At 38.9% G+C, this 22927-nt stretch overlaps 1 long non-coding RNA gene across 4 annotated transcripts; it reads left to right on the forward strand.

The window, feature by feature from the left end:
* Nucleotides 1-11609: 11609 nt before the first annotated feature.
* Nucleotides 11610-17449, forward strand: LOC128795992 (uncharacterized). 4 transcript variants are annotated; one of them, XR_008433688.1, is made up of 4 exons: nt 11610-12107; nt 12222-12282; nt 16036-16171; nt 17266-17449. It is a non-coding gene; the product is annotated as an uncharacterized LOC128795992 (long non-coding RNA). The 4 variants fall into 4 exon arrangements; XR_008433687.1 differs by lacking the exon at nt 17266-17449 and having other exon boundaries at nt 11610-11801; nt 11986-12107; nt 16036-16351; XR_008433689.1 differs by lacking the exon at nt 17266-17449 and having other exon boundaries at nt 11610-11761; nt 11986-12107; nt 16036-16351.
* The last annotated feature ends 5478 nt before the right edge of the window (nt 17450-22927 follow it).

Raw genomic sequence — 22927 nt, forward strand, 5'->3', positions numbered from 1 at the left:
GTTCAACACATGCACTATTTTAACCATACCAGAGTGTGCTTTAACACACAGCCAGCCTCTTCAACATTGCCATGCAGCCCAACACACTCCAGGGACACCTTGTTCAGCTACCATGATCTTTGCAGACAGGCCCAGCTAAAAGCCTTCACACCATTATTGATTAAACTTGCCAATGAGCTACAAATTGTAAAAATCTTTATGACGCTTTTTCCAACATTTGTCTCAAGAAATGTTGATCTGATAATTCACCTCTAGCAGATAGCAGTTTTCAGTCAACATTTCCTTTTCTTTCCATTCCAGGTGGAATAATACAACTAAAGAAATCTGGGTGATTGAGTGAGTTGAAAAAAAAAATGAAGCATTTGTTCAAAAGACTGAAACCCACAGTCAAAATGAGGCACAGATTTCAAAAACAGCAGGAAACATTAACATTTCTATGTTACAGAGTACATCTCAGTCATACAAGAAGGATTGCATAAGCTTTTCCACCATTGTGGTGAAAAATAGTTTTTCTTAAATAGAATGGAAGAATTTGTAGCCTGACATTTATTTCTGTGCCAATACCAAAGATACTCTCAGTCTCCCCAAGTTCCATCCATCTGAGGCTGCAGAGAGAAAATAGAGCAGCATCTCTGGAGGACAGTGTGTATGTGTGGTTTCAGAAAGGACAGCAAAACCATTTGGCTGGTCCAGAACATTTACAGTAAATGTTTTTCAAAGTCTGTGTCTGTTATAGTATTTCTCAATGTCTTTAAGATGGTCAGGAACTGCAGTAACCACCTTGTGCTGTGGAGCAAAGGAACAGAATCAAAGTGAGTAACGGCAAGTAATCTGCTGATTACAGTTACTTAAGTTCTACAATGTAGTATCTGCAGTTATTTAAGATTGGTTATTTTCACTTTGCGAGGAGAGAACAGATCTGCATATGAAAGGTGACACTTCTGACAGCAAATGCTGGCTTAGAGACTTAAATATTTCAAAAACATTTATAAATTTCTGCTTCCAAATGCCCGTTTAGCCACTGAGGTTTTCATCTGAATAGAGACTGACCTGTAGGATCACTGAGTTCACTGAGAATTACAGGCCAAAAACTGAGGGAAAAGTAATTTTGACAACCATCCATTAGGATGAACCTAACCATTGCCCTCCAAATAGCTTTCTTCTTTGTATATACAAGAACTGTCAGCATATAGAGCTATCAGGACTGAATATTGAAAAAAAGAAGCAGCCTAAGGGGTTCAATAAGAAACATTAATCTGGAACTCCACTTCTAATCCAACTTAAAGAGTGCTTATGATCATAACTAAATTACAGAATTACTGGGAGTTTGCACTACTTTGGACTCTGGAAAAATGAGGCTAGAATAATATTTCAGGGCCTTGTTTTGATACTATCTCGCCGATTTGAACCATTCTTAATTTTAACTAATGACAATTTCTCATGGCTTTTTGAACATTAAAATTAAACTGGGTTACTCTCTTTGTCATAACAATTATATGGAACATAGATTGAGGCAGCCAAATTAACTTGCTTCAGACACACTGATAAATTTGTTAGATTGTTCTAGCACATGCCAGATCATCATCTGACTAATTATGCTTCTACAATGTGCCTCATTGACTGTGATACCTCTTTCATGATGATCAATGAACACTTTTCTCTTTTTTAAATGAAAATGAAGTATGTGTTATTTTTATAACAGATCAGGTTTTCAATCCAACAGTGATTGGAAATGCAGTAAGCAAGAGCATAATACTATATACCAAAGTTTCTGTGCAACACATTAAATCCTGGTATCCTGTGGAGACATAATCACTTTAGAGCTCTAAGCACATGTAATACTTCTATTTCTTGACATGCTGGAAAAAAGAAGAAACTTTAGATTATTGAAATAATTTAATATTCATATACCACCTCTAGAACTATGGCACATGGCAGCAGGTTATACTCTCCTTCACATTGCTATTGGGTAACATATTCATATGCATGCAATCTCAAATAAATAGAACCACTTCATTTCACTGAATGTCAATAGAAACAAACAAAAAGAAATCCTAAGACTGAAATCCAAGATGCAGACTCCAGTCCAGGATAAGTGATCCCAAAACTTTGATTCCAGACTCACATACTCTGTGACAAGTCCTTCTGTAAGCAAGGATTGCAATGGATACCAACTCCCAAGGGAAGGGATTAGCAAAGCCCATCAGCAAGTTGACCAGAAGTGCCCAGGACTGTCTTTCATGGCCAAAGAGTAATAAAGCAAATGAATGTCAATAACATGCTTTGTTAAACAGCTGATGGCCTGGGAATACCCTGAGAAGGCTAAATGAACCAAGGAATGGAAGTCAGCACAACTTACCAGAGGTGTGGGGAACTGTATCAAGGAGCGTGGCCCATGTGTGTCCTCTCCAGGCCTCCATGAACTGGTCTGCCACAGTAAAGAATTCTCATACATCAGTGTGCAAGTACAGAACTATTCTGGAGGCAACAAAACATTCCTGCAATATCCCTACTTGTGCATATTGTTGTCTGGAAAGATTAAAAAAAAATATTTTCACTTTGTTTCATACATACAGGCACACTTGTCGTACATACAGACACTGTTGTTAATATATCAGAGAAAATTTTATTTTGAAAGGGATCTCTGTATGTTGTCTACCCAGACCCTGCTCAGAGCATGCACTTAAGTGGAAATAAACACATAACCTCTTCTTCCCTTGACAATCAGCATAAAATATTTATGAAAAATAAAACCTTACTTTGGCACCCTCTAATCGCAGTTGCACTTACTGTTCCATTTTCATTAAAGAAAATACAATGATATTAGAAGTTCAGTGACCTGGCTTCACACTCTGGGTAGCCATGCTATTTTGCAGACATTTTTTTGCTGTCTTTAAGTTGACAAACTGGAACATAATGTCACCCGAACAACAGATGTCCCAACATCTACAACTACCTGGAATTTTCCTCCAAAAATTCCATTTCCCTTGAAACAGAGATTGAAGTCCTTTGTAGCAAATGAGGACAAGGTTATTTTGTAAGAATCTAGTTGTTAGAAAGTTATTTTTATTCATATCATTAAAATCTGTCTTTCTTACTTGTTCAAAGAGAATGCCAATCTGATCTACTGATCACAGCTTTTGAATATCCATGTTTTTAAACTTTTAGAATGCGTGAATCCACACATTAAAAAAAGAGATGTGTTTTTGTATTTCATCTTCTAGAAGCTTGATATTGTAGACATAGAAAATTTGTCTGCCAATTCTTTTTGTCAAGACAAGGGAAAAAGTAATTTATATCTATTAAGTTCCTATGGCTAGAACCACACTCCACTGAGAGTAAACCTTAAGCAAACCTTAAGAAATTCTGACTTGCTTTTTTCTCTAATAGATTTTGCAGAAACAAAAAATATACACACAATAAGATAAATGAAAGAGCTCTGAGGCTTTTTCTTATTTATTTGTTTGTTTGCTTCATGTAATCTACAAAGTCACATGTAGGGTAGGTACCACTAAAACTCCCTAACATCAACCTGAATTTTAGTTTTTACACACCACATGGACAACACTACCATCTGAAAACAAGGAGACGTCACATTCGTGCTGACCTTTGGAAAGCAGTTCACTGCAAAAGGGTGACTGAAGCATCTATATCCTTTGGCAGGCCTCTCCCAGTATCAACAATTCTTGAAATCTGTAGCAAATCTCTCAGTTCTTGTTCCATTTGCCTCATGTAAATTTCAGCTCACATCAGAAAAATCTCAGTTATGATATATTAATTATTCTTTCCTCATTGCTCTGTCCTGGATTTCACTAGATTTCTTTTTAAGTCAATGCCCTTGCCACAGGCAGTGCATATCCAGCACCATTACAGAATAATAACAAGCCAAGGACTTCTGTCCAAATGCTCTTAACCACCTTAAGACCACGAGCTGCAGGGAGCAACTGTCAAGATTATGTTTAATAAATTACAGTACACCAGATTCTGATGACCATATGATATTGACGTTAAATCTGATTTCACCTGCACTAGTGTGCTTATCAACATGCTTTATCTGTCTCCATGCTTTCTGGAGATAGAAAGTACTTTTTTAAAATTCTGTTGGGTTAATGCTGGCTTTATTTTTCTCTCCTCAATAACTCTCTTTCAATAGAACATAATAGAAACAATAGAAATAATAAACAATATCCAGAATACATATGCATTACAAGTTTGCAAGGCTATCTTAGGAAGTAGATTGGAAGAAGGATATTAATTTTATGAACCTTCATTGAATGTTTCCATATTTCATCCATGTGTGACTTCAGATACTTTCTCAAATACAAAGAACACTGTGTAGAAATGGAGGCAAAAACATAATTTGTGTTATGGCAGGAGCTATCAAATCTGCAGGGAATTTTTTGAGGAGGCTTCCCTGGAAGAAGCTATTTGAAAAAGCAGCATCTGGGAAGGCATCAAATCAGCACTTGTCAAAGTAATAAGATTCCACATAATGTACCAGCCAAAAAACATCCCTTGCCAGTTATAACATTAGTTTATTCACAGTCCTGCTCTTCATTGGCATAATATAATAAATATGCAAATTTAGTCATTGTTAATGACATCAATTATTTCCCACTTTTGCTTTAAAACCCAATGGAAAAGAGTTACTGCTATATATGTATCTGCTGTTTAGCAGGCACATAAGACCCACCAGAAGATTACAAATATTCTGATTTTCCTGATTTCTTCATCTGGTTATGAATTTTTCTCCTTATAAATGAGTACCAGGCCAGTGTCATGGGACTCTTAACATAAGCACAGCAACAGCAGCAAAAATCAGGATCTACTTCTCTTCTGTAATTCTCCCTGAGGAACTATATCTGATGACTCAGACACTTTACTACTTGTTTATAGTGTTTGTATGCACAGAGCTGCGGGAAATGATAAAAGCTGGTACCTGCGGGTAAAGGAATAAGAAAATAGAAAGATGACTGATCAAAGCATATGTTTCTGCCTGCCTGATTATAAAAGGAAAAGAAATGAAAAAAAAAACAAAGTTCTAGGTCACTTCTAGCAATTCTTATCAAGAGTGACTGGCTGGATGTTCATCAAATGGCCAAGCAGTCTGCACAAAATTGGACATGAGACTATCACCTTTCACACGTGTGCTCCTAGGTCAGCTCCTGTTCACCCCATCTGCAGCAGCCAAGATGTGTCATCAACATAACAGATGCAGGTGGTGCCTTTCCACCCCAAAGGAGAAAAAGGTCAACAGGAAGCTTGCAGGTAACACAAAGATCCCAAAGGAATGCTTCTCTCCCTACCTTTGCACCAAGGCAGAGCTCGTGTAGCTGCTAATCAAACCCTGCTGCATATCAATGATGCTTTCCAGAAAAAGTCAACAGTTGGAATTCAATAAACAGTGGAGCCATTTCCCCCATAAGAATTCACTTAGCAGCAGGGGACTGCATGCAGATGCTTAAGATAAACACAGGGACAGTACAGCCTAGGAGTCTCACATTCAAAACCCAACACGATGCCGTGAGAAAAGATTTCAGAGGCACAAACAGAAAACAAAGACCACGGGGATGCTGCTGTGCAGTCACCCAACAAGATTCTCTGTGCATTTTTACTGTTATTGGTGTTATGATCAACACCACAACTCCCAAGGAATGGACAGAGGAGTGACAAACAGTGGAGTGTTATTGCCTCTCTTCCGCACTGCAGGGTTTCATTATTCCCAGGTGGTGGATCTAAGCAACCAAATTAATTTAACATACTCACCACTGAGCATGTACTGAAGTTGCATAAAAGAAATGTATCTTGCAGGAATATTCTCCCAGTACCCTTTCACCACAAAAATGTTACAAGATGCAAAGTCTAAAAGGTCCATCCCAGGCAGTAAGCAGCTCGGAAAGTCAAAGACAATCCTCATAGGATAACCAGACCTACTCAGATTTCTGTAAGCCAGAAAGCACATGGGAAAAGCCTATCAAAAGTCAATTCTTGTAAGATTTTTTTTTAACTGAAAGGAAATTCCTTGAGGTAGACACCTAATTTTTATTACTTCATCTTAAAATAAATCTGCAAGAAAACATTAAGTTTCTTGAGGATAAGATTCTTCTTTAAAAAAAACCCAGTAATACTCAAGTAAGTTTTATATAATCTTGCAAAGAATTTCAATAATATGGAAATGATGTTAAGAACACTTCAAGAGTCTCCCAGACCCTACAGCATCCTGAGAACAGGAACTGTGAGATAGTCTGTCTTGTAGTATTAAACATATCAACACTTTGTTATTACTAATGTCTCTGTAAAATGGATGGAAACACTTCACCATGTAACTGCCACACAGATGAATAAGCAAATCCAATTTGATAAATTAGCAGACTCAAGGACAGAGCAAGACAATTCACTGTTGTCATAAGGAAAGCTTATGACAAAAGCAGGTGTATTTATTTTCATCCCTAGTATGCAATCTCCAAAACCATCACTCAGATGACAACAACTTTCAATGAAGATCTATAATGATAAATAGCTTTTTCATATAGCAAAACCGTAAATCCCTTTCTCATTTTTCTTAGATGTTTTAATGCTAATCATGACATAGATGTAATATTTGCATTCCTTTTGGGGCTGTATATTTACTGTTTATATACAAACCTGAAATAAAAGATTGGGGAAGTCAGTAACCTTAGTCTAAATTTGAATACAGCATGTTATAAAAAGCAAGGCAGCTGGAAAGGCAAAGGAATATGAGGTAATAGATTTACATTCTACAATACATTCATATGAACAAGAAGGGGATTAAATGAAAATCTGGGAAATCTGGATATTTTATTTCCTTTCCCTTTTGCCTTCTACCTCCTGAGAAGCCAGAGTTTGCATCACATATTCTCCCTTTACAATTTTTGTTTGCCATTTCCAGTTTAATAGTTAGTTTGCTATTTACTGTTGAAAAACAAGAAAACAGAGCTAATGGCAAGCCTGCTACTGTGTACAGTTCATAGTTTAGAAAAGCTAATATTTGGAAGTGTGTACACATGTTTTGCAAAAACCCTACAAAGACCAGAGATTATTTTAAAAGAAATAATATATGAATATTTCTGTTCTGCAGCTTTATTATTAAATCATATATCTAAACAAAGTGTCCATTACTAACAGTGTCAGATTTAAATCACTAGCATTAGTTATTCCAGAACTGCTTGGAAATATTGCCAGTGTAAGGAGAGATCAAAGTGACCAAGTAACCACAGCAAGAATGAAAAGTCTAAGAAATGTGGTGTCCAAAGGTAACACCAGACACTCTTGTGAAAACCACCCACACTGACTCCAAACACATGGATGATCCTACAAAAGGAAGACAATGCAGAGACTTATTCAATAAGAATCACCTCAATAAATGTAAAAGCTAAAGAAACTAGAAAATTCACCAAATTTCATTACAATTCCTGTTCTCCATGGTCTACTTATACAGTTTTTTTCTGCTATTAGAAGACAAGGGACAGCAGGTCTGCTTCTGTTCATGCCCTATCTTTCTAGAATTCATACTAAGTGACTATAGAACTAATCTCACAAGTCACTCTGAAAGTAGGAAATCGTGCAAACCTGAGGTTCAGGCAATGGTCTCAGATGGCAATGTTGACATGGGAAACATCCATCAAGAGGCTACTATGCCATGCCTGAGTGTCTACAGCACTTCTTCTTTCCTAATGTAGCCAGAAGATCAGGTTGGGTGCTCTCATGTGGAAAAGAAAATGATGCTTCATTTTCAAACACTAAAGAAATCTCCCCAATCTCCCAGAGAAAGAGGAAAGTAGATTTGTTATGTATAGAAAGTATGGAAATAAGAGGTGGAGCTGTGTCTTCTAGAGGAGCCATACCAGTATCTCTATTTCAGTGGTACAGAAGGAAAGCCAGAGAGGAAAATGACCCTTTTCATGATCTTCATAGGAAAGGCACAAACTTTTTTTTCACACAGGAGAACAAGGAAGAAAACTGGCATCCAGTCCTAGGTTATTGCGAAGGAGGAGAGAAGACACAGCACTTCAAAGGCATCAGTGATGTACCCAATAATTGCCTATGATAAACATGCACAGAACCCAATGATTAATGCTTGAATCCCTGAACTCCCCTACAGTTCGCCTTCAAGAAACACGCCCTGATCTACCTTCCTTCTTCCATTTAACCTTTGCATCCTCTGCTTTCAGCAAGTTCATTCATTACCCGAGAGCTTGGCAAAGATTTCTGGTTCTGCTAAAGAAAGCCCCACACACACATATTCAACACCAGCTCAGACTGTTTTTTCCAAGCCCTCGCAGCTCTGTGCGAGTCAGGAATGCAAACACCTACACTTCACAAGAGGCATAGCTATAATGATCCAAAACACTCCCAACCAATGTGTACAAATACATCAATACGCAAGGAGAAAACATGGCCTGTGACTGCCTCTGCTCCTTGAATCGTAATGAATTATCCTCCCACCTCTAAAAGCAGCAGAGACCAATACTGGACTCACTTTTTTTTTTTTTTTTTATGCAATATTTAGGGTTTTGTGAGGGTTATCTTTCTAATTTTTCTATATGTTTATCACAATTTTTTTCTTAACTAAATCAGCCATAGTTATCTTGGTGGTTTGCAGTGTGCCACACACTAATTAGCACAAGAATCAAGGATTATTTTTTTTTTGTTGTTTGTAGTTTTTTTAATCACCAGTAATAACAAACACCATGAACATGAACCACATGGGATTTTCTTGCTCCAGCCATTATGCTGCAGATCAAACTGTGAAAGACTTTCTAGGCCACTTTGCTAAAGATGCTGTAGAGTTCTGCTCCATGTTTTGAGGTCTAATTTTTGTTCTGTGTTTTGAGAACTAATGAAGTAACTCCTCATGGTCCAGACATTATTTTTAATTTACTTCACACCTGTCTTTTTTTCAAATGCAGAAGTTGTCCAAAACTCTTCACAATGAAAGATGGACAGGGTCAGGTTTCTCCTATAGAAATGTATAGACTAAACACACATTTACCTCTATCTGATGCATGTGGACTCCAGCCTGGTCAGGGAGAAACAGCAATCCTTTCTCACAGTGGCTTGTGAGAATTTTTAGGGAGTTGTAGGAATGTGATAGCTTGTTAGTTTAAACAATCTGCAGGTGGTGTTTTTCCACCTTGCTTTTCTGTTCCCCTAAAGGACGGTGTGTGAGAAAGAGGTTTTTATTAATTAACCAATCAAACAGAAAGTGTCGTCTTGATCTATTTAAGCTGAAGTTTCCTTTCCATAAAGGCCTTTCTTTTCTTCCTTTTTACACTGCGTCCTCGTCTGTTCTTGTGTCATTCTTGATGCAAGGGTGACAGATGCACATTTCACTTGTCCTGTAAAGAGAGCAACAGGGGCTGCTTCCAGAGCTACATAAAAAATGCTGTGCTTACGTAGTTATATAATTTTCCTTCATCAGATAGCTATTCCTTGCATATGACTGGCAAGCCAAAGACTTGGTTTATTTGTAGCCTCTTCCGCTTAGAATTTCCAAGAAGTGACAGTATCATCAGTCCACTGAGTCACAGACACTGCAAATAAAGCAGCCTTTGCATGACAGATTGTCATTCCTTTAAGAAATTCCACTTTGTCAACATCTTCCATAACACATTACAATATGTGAGGTAAACCTTGAATAAAAATGCACAATCACAGTTTAGGAATAACAATATTTTCTATTTTTGAATTCTTAATGGCAACAGGGTTTAGTGTTTAGACTGAAGGATTAGGAAATGATATTCATAAATTCTTTTCCTTGCTCTGCCAATGACTTTCTCTTTCTCGACAGTGCTAATGGGCTTATTTTGTAATGCTGATCCATAACATATTAGTACAACTGAAACATAATGGCCAGACTCTTGCTGCAGTCCCATCTGTCATTCCAGGAAAGTTATTCATATCTGTGTCTCCTTCTGTAGTCTATCAAAAGCTGAGGACAATTGTATTTACCAATTTGATGGGGTGCTATACAATACAATGCTATACACATACAATACATAATCTGTGAGCAGTTAGATATAATTGGCTAAAGAATTATGAAGGGCTACTGCTTAAACTTGTATTAAAAATTACAACTGAATTAAATCCTGTCACTTTACACAAATCAAGTCCTTCTGGGGCCTGGAAACTTCAGATACATTGTTGTAAACTTCATTTTAGATTAATTTGCCTGGTGAGTGCTGGTGAAATAAAGTACCGAGGGAAAAACGAATATACTCAAAGACAAAAGATCATCAAGTCTATAACATGGACTGAACAGAGAAAGGACAAAGGTTTCCAGCTTAATTTTGAAGAGATAAAAGGTTTCTGATCTCTAGGCTTTTTGAGGTTTTTCATCTATAGCACAAATACCTGTTTAGGAATGAGTTGTGAATTTAAGTTTCAAAAACCAATTATGAAGTTAATTAAAGTATTTTTGCTATATATTTTGTAAAAAGAAGTGAACCGCTTGCCAAATGAGCTAATGACATTAATGGTGAGAGCAGAGGACTCACACCCCTTGAGACAAAGGGTAACTATTGACCTTCCTGAGGAGGGAGAAAAGGCAGGTTTCCTCCAGAAGCTCTTGCTTTACCAACTCTCACATTAAAAGCCTCCGGATTTCTCTTTTATGAGTAACTATATTGCTTCCCTCAGTGACAAGTGTTGCAAATTGAGTAAATAGTAGCAAGAAAAAAATCATTTAAATTTTGACACCTCCTCCTCTATTAATTCACGAGTTCCTTCCTCGTTGAGCTTGCCAAGGAAGAACAAAAGAAGCGAGGCAGCCATAAGGGAAATAGCGTAAAGGGCTGAGCAGTGAAGAGCTTGGTGGCATTTCGCATTTCACAGACAGACATTAAACATCTGCTGCCTTTCTGCTCAGCCGGCAGCCACCCCGGCCAGCCGCGGCACGCCGGGGACACGGCAGCTCCCTGCTTCCCACAGCGCGTTCTCCGCGGAGAGCTCTGTGACCTTGGTGGGGTCACCCGCGGGCAACACAAACGCTAGGGCTAAAAGCTACGTTTTAAAATATTATTCCTATTAATGTCCTCCATGCCAGGGGAGATCAGGGGAGGCGGGCAGGGCGCCTCAGGGCGGGGCAGAGCAGGGCCCTCAGGGCAGGGCAGGGCTGAGCCCTCAGACGGTTCTAGAAACTCCCCGGCCGATTCCCCCCAGGGGTCCGCACCCAGCCGGTCACCACCGGGGCTGGGAACACCTTCCTGAGACAAACCCGGGCACCCCGGGACAAGGCCGGGCTGCCTGTGAGACAAACCCGGGCACCCGAGACAAGGCCGGGCCTCCTATGAGACAAACCCGGGCTCCCCGGGACAAGGCCAGGACCCTTGTGAGAGAAACCCGAGTAGGGCACCCAGCCGGTTGTGAGGGAAAGGCGAGCACACTCCCACGACGCCTGTGAGCCGCTGCGAGGAAGGAGCCTCAGGATCTGCTCTAAACCGTGTTTTCTGGAGGTGCTGGCACAGCCGACGCCGCAGTTGCCATCCCCTGCGGAGGCCGCGGCTCCCGCAGCTCGCGCTGTGGTGGCTGAGGCGGAGGGTGGCCGGGGACAGCCGCTGCCATTTACTGTTAACTGCGGCAGGGTGAGCACGGGAAAATCATCCCGGTTTTAATTTTCAGGAGGTTGCTGGAGGAGGGCATCCCACGGGAAGAGAGAATCGGAAAACTTCAGACTGATGAATGGGGAAAAGTTTGCGCAGCAGCCCTGATCGGCAGCCAGCAGTGGCTGCTGGCAGCTGAGGTGACCTTTCAGAGGAGAAAACCCCTTCCCAGCCAAAAAGGTGGCAGATGCTTTGTGCAGGGAGGAAAGCTTGTGGCAAAGCCTGAAACTTAGATTTCAGCTGGCAAAGAGAGCAGCTGAAGGGCACATGAGGCTGCTCCAGGCACCTGAGGGAGGGCTCAGCTCCCTGAGGAGCGGCGCTGGAAGGCGCTCATCCGTCTGTGCTTTCTGTCACTTCACTGCAGCCAAATGCCACCTGTGCCACCGCGTCCAAGCTCATCAAGTGCCTGATAACGGGGACTGAACACACCGTGTGCCCACAAGTGTCCCTGTTGCTCTGTTCAGGTTTCAGCCCTGTCTCTGTGAGGTGAGGTGGCTGACAGGTATCCAAGAGGAGGTGAAATTTAGGATGATGACATAAAATGTATCAGGGAAACTTGCATTACTCCTTATCATATCACCCTTTCTTCCTGTGCCACAGAGATAACACACACACCTGCTGCTTAGAGAGGAGGCCACTCAGGGGCTGTAATATTACCCAGGTAATTGTTCCTTAACTACAGTTAAAACTACTCTTTTCAGGTACCAATATCCTTGCTCCAAAATATCTGTCAAAGAAGATGACAGAAAAAAACTGTTGCAATCAATAACACTTGAAATATCTCAACTTGCTGTAATACTGCCCGCCTGCAAATTGGAGGGGAAGGAAAAAACCTCACTTTGCTTTTTCTATTGTCAGACCAGGCAATTTACAAAGTTCATCCTTTAATGCTGACCCCGGAACACTGCAGATATCCAGGATAGTAACATAATTTGAAGATTCATTTTTTGTTTATGAACTCTCAATTTGCTGTTCACAAGTGAAACCGATAATTGATTGGAACAAAACCCAAGCACATCTGATATGAAAGGATATGATGTGTTGCAGTTGTTTGACATTCCAGATTGATCTGCAGAAAGTGAAGATGTGCATGACATTAAAAAACAAGCAAATATATACATTTTAATAATGTTTTGCCAGTACCTCATCCCACCAGCCTGTTACAACTGGGAAAGTACAATACTCTGTTCTGGCTCTCAACATTGTCTTACAAGTACTATGCACAGATTTAACACCTACAGTAAATATGTCACTGTCAGACTCTTATCAGTGCTTATTTACATGTGGATGTGAAGATGGTTTCAGGAAAACCAACCAGCCATAAAAATGCAAAATTTGGGTGCCAGTGTGGCCACTGGCTCAGGCTATCTACAATGCTGCAGGGCTTTTTTGTCTATTGCATCACACATATTTGTCTAAATTATGTGAAATTTCTGAAACTTGGTGTTATCTAGAAGAGATTCTAATTCTCAGAATTTGCCCCTTGAAAAGTTGTACTATCTTCATGAACCTTGACTGCTTGTTAGCAGCAGAATTCATATACTGGGGTTTTTGTTGCTGTTTCCTAGACAACCACTCCAGGTTCCCCCAGAGCTCTTGCTTTTGTGTTCCCTGATTAAGACGTACATGCTGCCTTTGGCTGATCTTATTTGTGTGAACAGTATTAATTTTCGTAGGTGTGATATTGATTAACTTTTTATTTTCTCAAACAATATTAATTCCAGTGTTTTATAAAGGATGATAGGATTACATGAATTTTAACTTTGCTAAATTATAGCTTAAGCTTCCTAATGTGAAAGTTACTCTTTTTTTTTTTCTCAAGGCAATTTCTGATTTACACAACAAACTGATTGAATTCTACAGTGTATTTTTTTTCCGTTTTTATGCAGACCAGCCGTAATTATTACATGCTCCTCCTGTCCTGTGCATTCCTAGTGCTTGCTTTTCAGACTCTCAACCATGCCATTTTCTGAGTTTGTCACTCAAGTTGTAACTCAAATATAAATGGCAGGGATGTGGCTTCTCTACTTTGGCTACTCCTGCTACTTCCAGACCCTTGCAGGAGTTTTTTTGACAGTACAAAAGCCATCAAATCTGGCATCTTGTCTTAGCTTAGTGCCTGGTAGGTGATTAGATTTCAGCTATGACCAACTTTAACTCCACACAATGTGGAGTGAAATCAGTTTGGGGTGAGGGAAGGAGGGGCAGCACTGCACTGACATGGGTCTGGGTGAACTTGACTCATGAGCTCCTCTGTTCCTGCCTGAAAACAGATCCATTCCTCCACCAGCCAGATAAGCCCATACTGAAATGATTCAACAATTTTCAAGAGGAGCAAACCACAGAAGTGTTCGCTCAGAGTTCAGGCTGAGTTTATGTGCTGTGCTCTTTAGGAAAAGTAAAAACCAAGAATGTGCTTAATGGACCACAAAATCAGAACCCCAAGGGGAACTAAGATCTGGCCAGTAAATGTAGTGTCTCCATGTCTTTGCCTACCAAAATTTCATTCCTTTGTCTCTTCAAGAATTTACTATATTAAAATATTAATATACAGATTATGTTGCTTTACTAAAAATGAATTATAGATGGAGGCTTTATTGGCATGAAGCTAGAGTTCTTAATACAGCTACAAAATCTTACATACTGGGCAATGTATATCTGATTTGTATTTCATAATACATTAGAAACACTAAGCCATGTTATTTCTAGTATATATCTATTTTTTATTTTTACAATATGGACTTCCATTTTTGTGAGAAGTTTAAATCTTACAGAATTTGCAAAATGGTTGAATGCATTTATTTTACCTGCTGAAAGCCTATCTCTAAATAGGCCCTTTTGTTTAATATGAAAATGAAAATGCAAGAATCTCAAGCAGAAACATTATATGTGCTTTCCACCAAATCCTGAAAAGATAAATAATAAGGCTTACTTTTATAAATCTCCACCAAGAACTGGTCCTGTGTTATTTGTGTTAATAAGGTGACCTGGGGAATACAAAAAATAGATGAAAGGTAGGTGGCACTTCCTGATTTTATCTCTATGTAGTTCTTGAGGGAAAGCATCCACTCCTCATGCTGAATGAAAGTCTATTTGCTTCACACAGTGAGTGATTGCTTATGAATGCTTTCGAGTATTACTCACTATCTGAATAATATCTGAATTCACTGCCTGAATAAGGTTTTTAGAAAGGGTTTAATGTGTCTTAAATTAGAAAAATTACTTATTTAAGAATAGTGGCAAACAATGAAGTCCTAAAGTTTTACTGCTTGACTAATTCTGGAGCATAAGTCCTTTTGTAAATACTGGACTAAATACCCAACAGGTTTTCTGTTGGTAGGCTGTTTTAATATATTTTACAATACCCTTTATTGATGCCTTGTTTTCTCACATGGCTCTTTCTGAGGAGCATTATAGACAATCAGTCAGCTTTATATGTTTCAGAATTGCTCCTGATGCCTTTCTTTCACACTAAAAAGCCTCTGTAGTACATTATACCACTTTACAAATGGGAATTTCACACTATGTTCTTTATGTACATACATAAATTGCTTTCATTTGTTTATGCCAGTGGCTTCCATGCTGGAATTGTATGACTGCTGAATAAACAACTTTTCTCCCTGAATTACTTTTTTTCATGCCATTCATGTCTGCTGCCAGACAGTACAGAGTGTATGTAACCAAAGTGAGGTGTGCTTATCCTCAGAGCATGAGCTGATTCTTAAAAACTCCTTGGAAATAGCTTGGAAATCCTTTACACCAATGACCTAATGAAGGAGAAATATGTTTGCACAGATTCCACCAGTGGAAGTCAATGCCTTTTTTCTCAGGCACAATTTTGTTACGAAAAAGAATTGTGAAAGTTGTTTGTTTTCATTCCCATCCTTCAACTAATTGACTGTAATGAGACCTCTGAGCTGCAAACAAGGGAACATCACCTAAACAACAATTGTGGCTCTTCCTCACTTAACCATTTCTAGTTAAATGTTCCTGGATTGTTCAAGCTTACTCTCACTTGTGTTTCAGAATATATTAGGTCAAAACTAGACTCCTTACCATCCATAAAAAATTGCTGTTTCTGTGAGAGTAAGAAAGAAAATTAGCATATAAATCCATAATGAACATACTCTTGAAGGGATGGAGTTGGAATTACCTTATTTTACAAACTTTGAGCTCTATGTCATCTTTTCCTTACCCACCCAATATCCTTTCCCTCCTTCCAAAACAGTGTCTGCCCAACTGCCTGTGTGCAGCTGTAGCCCATGGCAGTGTCTCTCCTACTCACTGTACAGGTGTAAGTCCATTTTTGAGTTCTTGCACTACCACAAAGAGAGAGCACCATGCAAACATCTGTCTGCTACCAGCCTTTCTTTCCAATAATGCATTAACAACAACCTTTTCTGGTTCCTTGCAGAACAGGTATCCTTGAGATGACTTGCCAGCTGCCAGCCAGCAAGCACCATGTGCCCTGTGTGCCCTGCTCAGCCAGCCAGCAGCCCAGACAAGTTGCTTTCCCAGCTGTGTAACACCAGGCTGAAACAGAGGAAAATGTGAGTACAGTATATACAAACCTGACAGCAGAGCAAGAAAAGCATTAGACAATAACCAGTTCCAAAATGATCAGCTGGCACCTATGTTTGCTAGACATAGAGAAACACACATGGAAATAGGAAAATAAACTTTGACTCTGGGAAACATTTTGAACATCAGAATAAACCAATTGCACAGATGCTTTTTTTTTTCCTTTAATTGGATGTCCTTGTAAAATTCTAAGCTACAGGCAAAAGGAAGATAACAAATAGGAAACAAAGAGAACTTGGAGATCAAGAGTCACAGCAGCCAAAGAGTCACATTTAGACAAAGCAACTCTGGCTGGTTTCCTTTACCTGTGGAGACGAGCTATAGGCTCAGCCCATGGATTGAGTTTCCTGGGTGTTTGTCATCAGAATGTGGCATATCTGGAGAAACCAAGTACTGGGAATCCTTCTCAATGTCTCTCAATGGAAAGTACAGTTAATCTATGGTGGCATTGAGTTTAAAATAGGCTGTACTCCATTACAGCCTCAACTAACTCACTTCTAATGGGAAAATGATCACGGTTTATCCCTTGCTTATAGCTAATAGAACATTATAACTTGAACTGTTCACAGGATTATCCTTTGTTATAATGTCAAACTCAGAACCATTTACTACACTAAAATCTAAAAAAATATGTGCAGCCACAAAGAAGCAATTCTCTGTTCTCCAGTGCACCGGCAAACTTTGTAATTTGGATTTACGAAAACTGCATACCCACACAAATGCACAAATTGTTTCAGTTTAGCAATTTCAGATATTCAGTTCTTTGATACGGATATAGAAAATATGCTTATATGTGAGGGAATCTTCTTACTAGTTGAGTATTATACTGACTGTGGGTCAACACTGGATTTGGATGGCATTTGGTGTATGCATGATACCTGGTCTGGGCTTTCCTTTCTTTCCTGGTTTATACTTCACTAAAAATAAGCAACAGTGGAGGAAGGTTTTCATGTATCTGCACGAAGGAGTCATCTAAATCTCATACAAAGGAAAGCCTCACAGACTTCACAGCATCCCTGACCTTTCCCTCACATCTGCTCTCCCTACGCATCCATGTATGCAGAGGCAGAAGATTTGCAAGGCAGGAAAACAAACAGAGTCATACGAGTCCTTCATCCTGGGTCACATCCCTGCTTCAACAAGATACCATTTAACCTCAGAGTGAACCTGATTTCCATGGGCCATGGGAACAGTTACATAACAATGAACAGTTGAAACACAAATAGAAAATGATTTTACAAATCAAAGCAAAGGTAAGTTGTTAATTGTTATTTTTTAAAAATTACTTTTCACAGTAGCTTATCTTGAACTAAATACTATAAAACTACAACTTTACCATTACCATTTATCCATTAGTTATGATATTAAGTAGATAACTTCTTTAGTATCCTTTTACTCTAAATAATTTTAAAAGAATGAGTCTTGAGGAAAAGCTTCAGCCTTAAGAATATATCCCTGTAGTATGGCTTTATACTTTGTAAAACTAACAGTATGTGGTTGCCCCTTGCACAGCCAGAGAATTCTCATGTTTGACACTTCTCTGCAGGACACTGTTGCTATTTCATTTTCTTAATGCTGCAATTAAGGATTTTTCAAACTATTCCTGACGGCATAGTGAAAATATACTGCACAGTTTTTTTTTTACCTCTCTGAGTGAAAAACATCAATATGATAATTGTAGGACACTATACACTGAAGACAACCTAAAATCTAAACATGTCAGATGTGCTCCCTCCTCTTGTCCTTATACAAATGCATAAAATTCCCTCACATTCCAGCTCAGTTACATCTAAATGGAACATTACATTCTGTTTAGCAATATGTAAAATAAGATGATAAGTCATAATGCAAAATCCAATCCCAACTTAATGTGGTGGTAATAGAAAACTGCTTTTATCCCCTTCATCACATAGACATGCTATGTGCCTTCACAGTGTTATATGTGATGCAATTTTGCAGCTACAGATGAATACGAATTCAATAGAAAATGTTAATCAGAAAGAAAACTGTTATGGTCTATGCAGTAATAAAGACTGACCCTGGTTCTTCATGAGGTTTTTTATAGAACTGCTCCCTGCAGAAGATACCCAATGGCAGGAGGGTTCTGAAATTCAGAGCCAATAAAGAGCACAGAGAAGTTGAATAATCCCTCTGGAACTGTGTTGGACCTTACGCAGCTTGTGGACTTTTTTCCCTATAAATTGACTCTCTTACTCATCTTATTCTATTTCAGTAAATCAAGGGATGACTCATAGAAAATCAGAATCCAGGCACAACAAAGATACCATATAACAAGTCATTTAGTTTATACTGAGAATGTTGGCAAACGTATATGTATACATGCTGACTGCTCCCCTGAGCAGTCACTGAAGCTTTTACTGCTGGATAATCTCATTTTACCTTAATCAATTGCACTGTGACATTAGATTTTAAAATAGGCAGGTCTGCTTATGGTAATAATGTTGTACAGCTGACTCAAGAATAATTATTAAGGCTAAAATTGTAATTAAAGATACATGCCAATTGCCCAATTTACTTGTGCTTCTTAAGAACTATTTATTACTCATTTAAAGAATGTTTTCAGACAGATTAAATTAAAAACACCATTTCTTTCTATGCCAGGCATGTTCAGAAAAAAATAACAACTGCATTTTAGTTCTGAATCCAGCATTTGAATAAGCTGGGAGAAGCACTAAATTAAAAAATTAAAGTTGACAGTGCTCAGCTGTCACCTGGCTGACATCTCCTGTCCACATAATGACCACAAAGCTGAAATTGGTTTGGATTTCTTCTGCTGTTTTTTGTCTGGTCCTGCTCAGATTAACAGTGGCATTTCTGAGCAATAACCAAAAAAACTGTATTACATGAGAATCTGGAGACATGGTGCAATGTATGGCAGAAGGTAAGACTGCTTTTGCTTGTGCTTTTCAGCATGTTACATATTAGTAAGATATAACAGAATTTATATGAGTTTCATAGCACACAGAAAGTGACAATTTCTCCATGTGGCATTGCACTCCAACCTGGCTAATGAGTTTACATAAATGCTAAAGCCTTTCTCATTGTATGTCAGGGCCTGCAGTAGAGATCTTTGTGAAAGACAGCAGACAGGGTAACCTTCTGTTTTGAGCTGAATGTTTCATGTTCTTTCAGTTCTCTCATATCAAAGTACAGTCCTAAACCCCTTGCAGCCCAGGCACTCCAGATTAAAGACTAAAAGCCTGTAGCCCTTGAATGTTGCAACAAGTAGATGAAACATTCAAAACTAGTCTCTGGACTCGGCAATGCATGAGTTCATTCTAGTTTGTCTTCTACTTTTCTATGCTATTCTGCTTAGGAGGTTCTTATATTGGTCTTAAAAATGCACTATCTGAGTACATTTCTGAATCATGTTCTGTTTTTGTCTCGTTCCCTTGAAATAATTGATCCATGCTGTAGCTTTTTGTTTGGGGATTTGTTTTATCTTAGAAAGAGTTGTTTGTACTTTAAGGTTCTAGATCTACATCAGAAACCACAGAGATTTTTGACACTACAGTTTTGGTCTGAACTTCAAGAATTGTGAGTCTCTGCTCTTCCCAGGATTACAGGAAGGATTGTTTAGGATAATAGCCTTTGCTTCTGAGCTTGTGCCCTGAGCATTGGTATGCTTTTAGAATTGCCTTCTTACAGTGCATGTAAGTTATTCTCATTCCTCTTTATTGTTTCTAAGAGAAGGAATAAATGTCTTACATCTGTCACTAAAACACACTGTGGAGGTTTTTGTCCACCTCATGGACAACTTCACACATTATCAAATACTTCTTATATGGGCAGTATAAAACCAACTCGAGCCTGAATGCAGGTGGAAGGTTTCACAGAGTCCTTTGTCTTGAGCAGCAGTCAGAGAGCTGCTTCCACTTTACTGACCATATTATTTCAAGTATTAACACCTCCAATATCACTGCCCTCTCTCCTGCTGGCCTGCCCCTTATACACAGACTGAAAGTGGGTCAAGGACACATCCAAGAATTACAATTCTAATCAGTGTTTGAGTCAAAAATCCAGAGCACTACTGAATATAGATGTCATTTGACACAGTAAATTACAGTCAATGTATAAACAAATACATAAAATGCCCAAGTGTGTAACTGAATTTCCTGCTTTAGCACAGATAGGCCATGAGCAGAGTGAATTTCTAATTAAGAGAGAATTGCTATGGTAACCAGAGGTGGTCACAGATAATTGGGTGTGAAACCCCAAGAGGCTTCATGACAGAGGTGTCTGCATATATTATCCAGGACACTTTTTGTTTCCTAAATAGAACTGCATTGTCAGGTCAAACAATATTTTTTGTATTTTAGATGTCTTCTTTTTGAGCAACCGAAGCGCAACTCGTAAGGGATCTCTGTTCTTCTCTCTAAATGCTATCAGAACAGTCCATGTGCAAAGACAAACTGGAGTGAGGATTCTCAGCCTTAACTTACTCTCAGTGGTGGGTTAGGAAGGAGGTGTTTGACTACGTGTTTGCTATGGGACAGAGAAGGGACATGGCAAAGCAGAGCAATCAGGGACAAAGGAACACTGCTCACAATGGGACTGTGCACACTGTCCAGCCCCATGACTGTCTTGATACTGCATTGTCTTAGTTAAAACAATTCTTATTTAAAGTGGGTATCTTGTTATCACAATTCATGGGAGAGCAAAGGGATAATAACAGAAACTGAATTATTCTGTGCAACCCAGACCAGTCTGATCAGAGCAGGGGATGCTTAAAACTCACATTGCATCAGCACAGTAACACCTGCATCAGCAACCAATTGTGATTAAACAAATATACTTAAATTTGCAAAAATTATTTACCAACTTAAGCATTTTCTTTTAGATAGCTTTGAGTGTTATCTTAGCTAATTACATATTCATTATCTATGTAATAAATTGTATATTATCTGTGTAATGAACCTTGATGAAGATTAAAGGAAAATCTCATTATTTCCAATTGTTGTTCTGGCACAAGAATTCTAAGATTTGTATTTAAATCCATTCTGGAACATGTGGATATGAATGAAAGGTCAGCTCTTTGCTTTGCAAATCCCCATTTCTCTGTACCAGCTCTACTTAAAGGGCACAGAGCTACTTCAGTGCATCCAATATTCCTCTGGTCTGGAGGTCTGGAGGAACCTTGTGAATTCTCAGGACAGGATGAATTCAGAAATATATAGGATAAATAAATCAACTCCTGCAGACTTCCACTACTGCTGCAACTCAGAGAAGTTTTGAAACTCACTTCTTTTGAGACCTTCAGCATCTTTTAATTTCCCGTATATTGACGGTGGTTCTCAAGGTGCATTGGTGCGTTGCATTGGACGGTTTCTCTGGAACCAAGGAGTCAATTAACAAGCCTTAACACATTTTCATGTCTCTGTTATCAGCAAAAACAAAATCATACCTGTTCTGCATCTTTAAAGGAGGTAGTGGGTTATTAGTCGCTCTGCATATCTGAAAAGGCTGCTCAGCCGCTCTGAAGGTGCAATCTGTAAACACAGTAGGGCATTAAAGCCATCAGGAATTATCTGACAGAAAAATTATCAAAGGTAGTCAGAGCTCTTAGTCTGCACTGATAGTGCCAATCTAGCTGTGTTCTGCTGTTTCTGCATTTCCCATTAATTACACCTCAGCAGGAGTTCTGCATGCAGCAGTGTGGTCAAAGACATTTTCAATCCCTAAGGAGAAGCAGACTATCATAGTGTACCCTCTGTCACACAGGGAGGAGAACCTGCCCATGCTGATTAAGTACAGCAGTTGACAGCAGATGTTATTTGTTAATTACTGACATATCCAAAGGGTCCTATGGCTTGGCAGACTCGGTAACAGATCCATTACCCACTTTGTTTTATCTCATTATGGAACATATGGTGGCAGTTTGATGTAGTAAAATTTTTAACTTTTTTTTTTTATGTATTCGTACATTGAATTCCTCACTCACTTTTTCCGTTGCTTCTTGATGGGTCAGAACATGTGCTTTCTTTTATTTTCCTTTTTTCTAGTATCCAATTACCTTGTATTTTCAGAGGTACTGATGTATCTCTTCTGCCAATTCACACTTTTTTTCACTTTTGAAAAATATCAACCAGATGGTTTCCAAAAATGACAATTATATCTAATGCATTGTTTGAAATTAAAGTAACACTGCAAAATGCCTCTCATGTTTTTAACTGCTTGAAGCCATACGCATCACTTTGGGTGCACAAAGAACTGTGTGTTCCACCACTGTATTAGACAAAAGCCCACTGAGAATTTGAGCTGCTTCAAGATAAAGCTGAGTGAGTAGCTAAATTGTATGCTACTAAGTATTAGTGTGTATCTAAAGCTCAGATCTGAAAAGCAGATCCTTCAAACTGCTCAGCAGCTCAGATATAAAGGATATTATTTTTTTATTTAGTGTTACAGTTAAGAAATACACTTGCTTCTGTACTCCAGTGGAAACAAGGTATATTTCCAATGACAGACATCTGAGGTGTTACCTGCTTTGATTTGTAGCTAGAATATTACTTAACTATATTAAATTGTATTTGATTTTATACTTCTCTGTAAACCTATCTTCCCTCTTTGGAAGGCACCAGAAAATTTTCTTAGGAACAGCATGGCCAGCAGGAGCAGGGCAGAGACTGTCCCCCTGTCCCAGGCACTGCTGAGGCCACACCTCAAGTCCTGTGTCCAGTTCTGGGCCCCTCATGACAAGAACCGGA

This window comes from Vidua chalybeata, chromosome 16 (genome assembly GCF_026979565.1).
Source record: "Vidua chalybeata isolate OUT-0048 chromosome 16, bVidCha1 merged haplotype, whole genome shotgun sequence".
Lineage (NCBI taxonomy): Eukaryota > Metazoa > Chordata > Aves > Passeriformes > Viduidae > Vidua > Vidua chalybeata.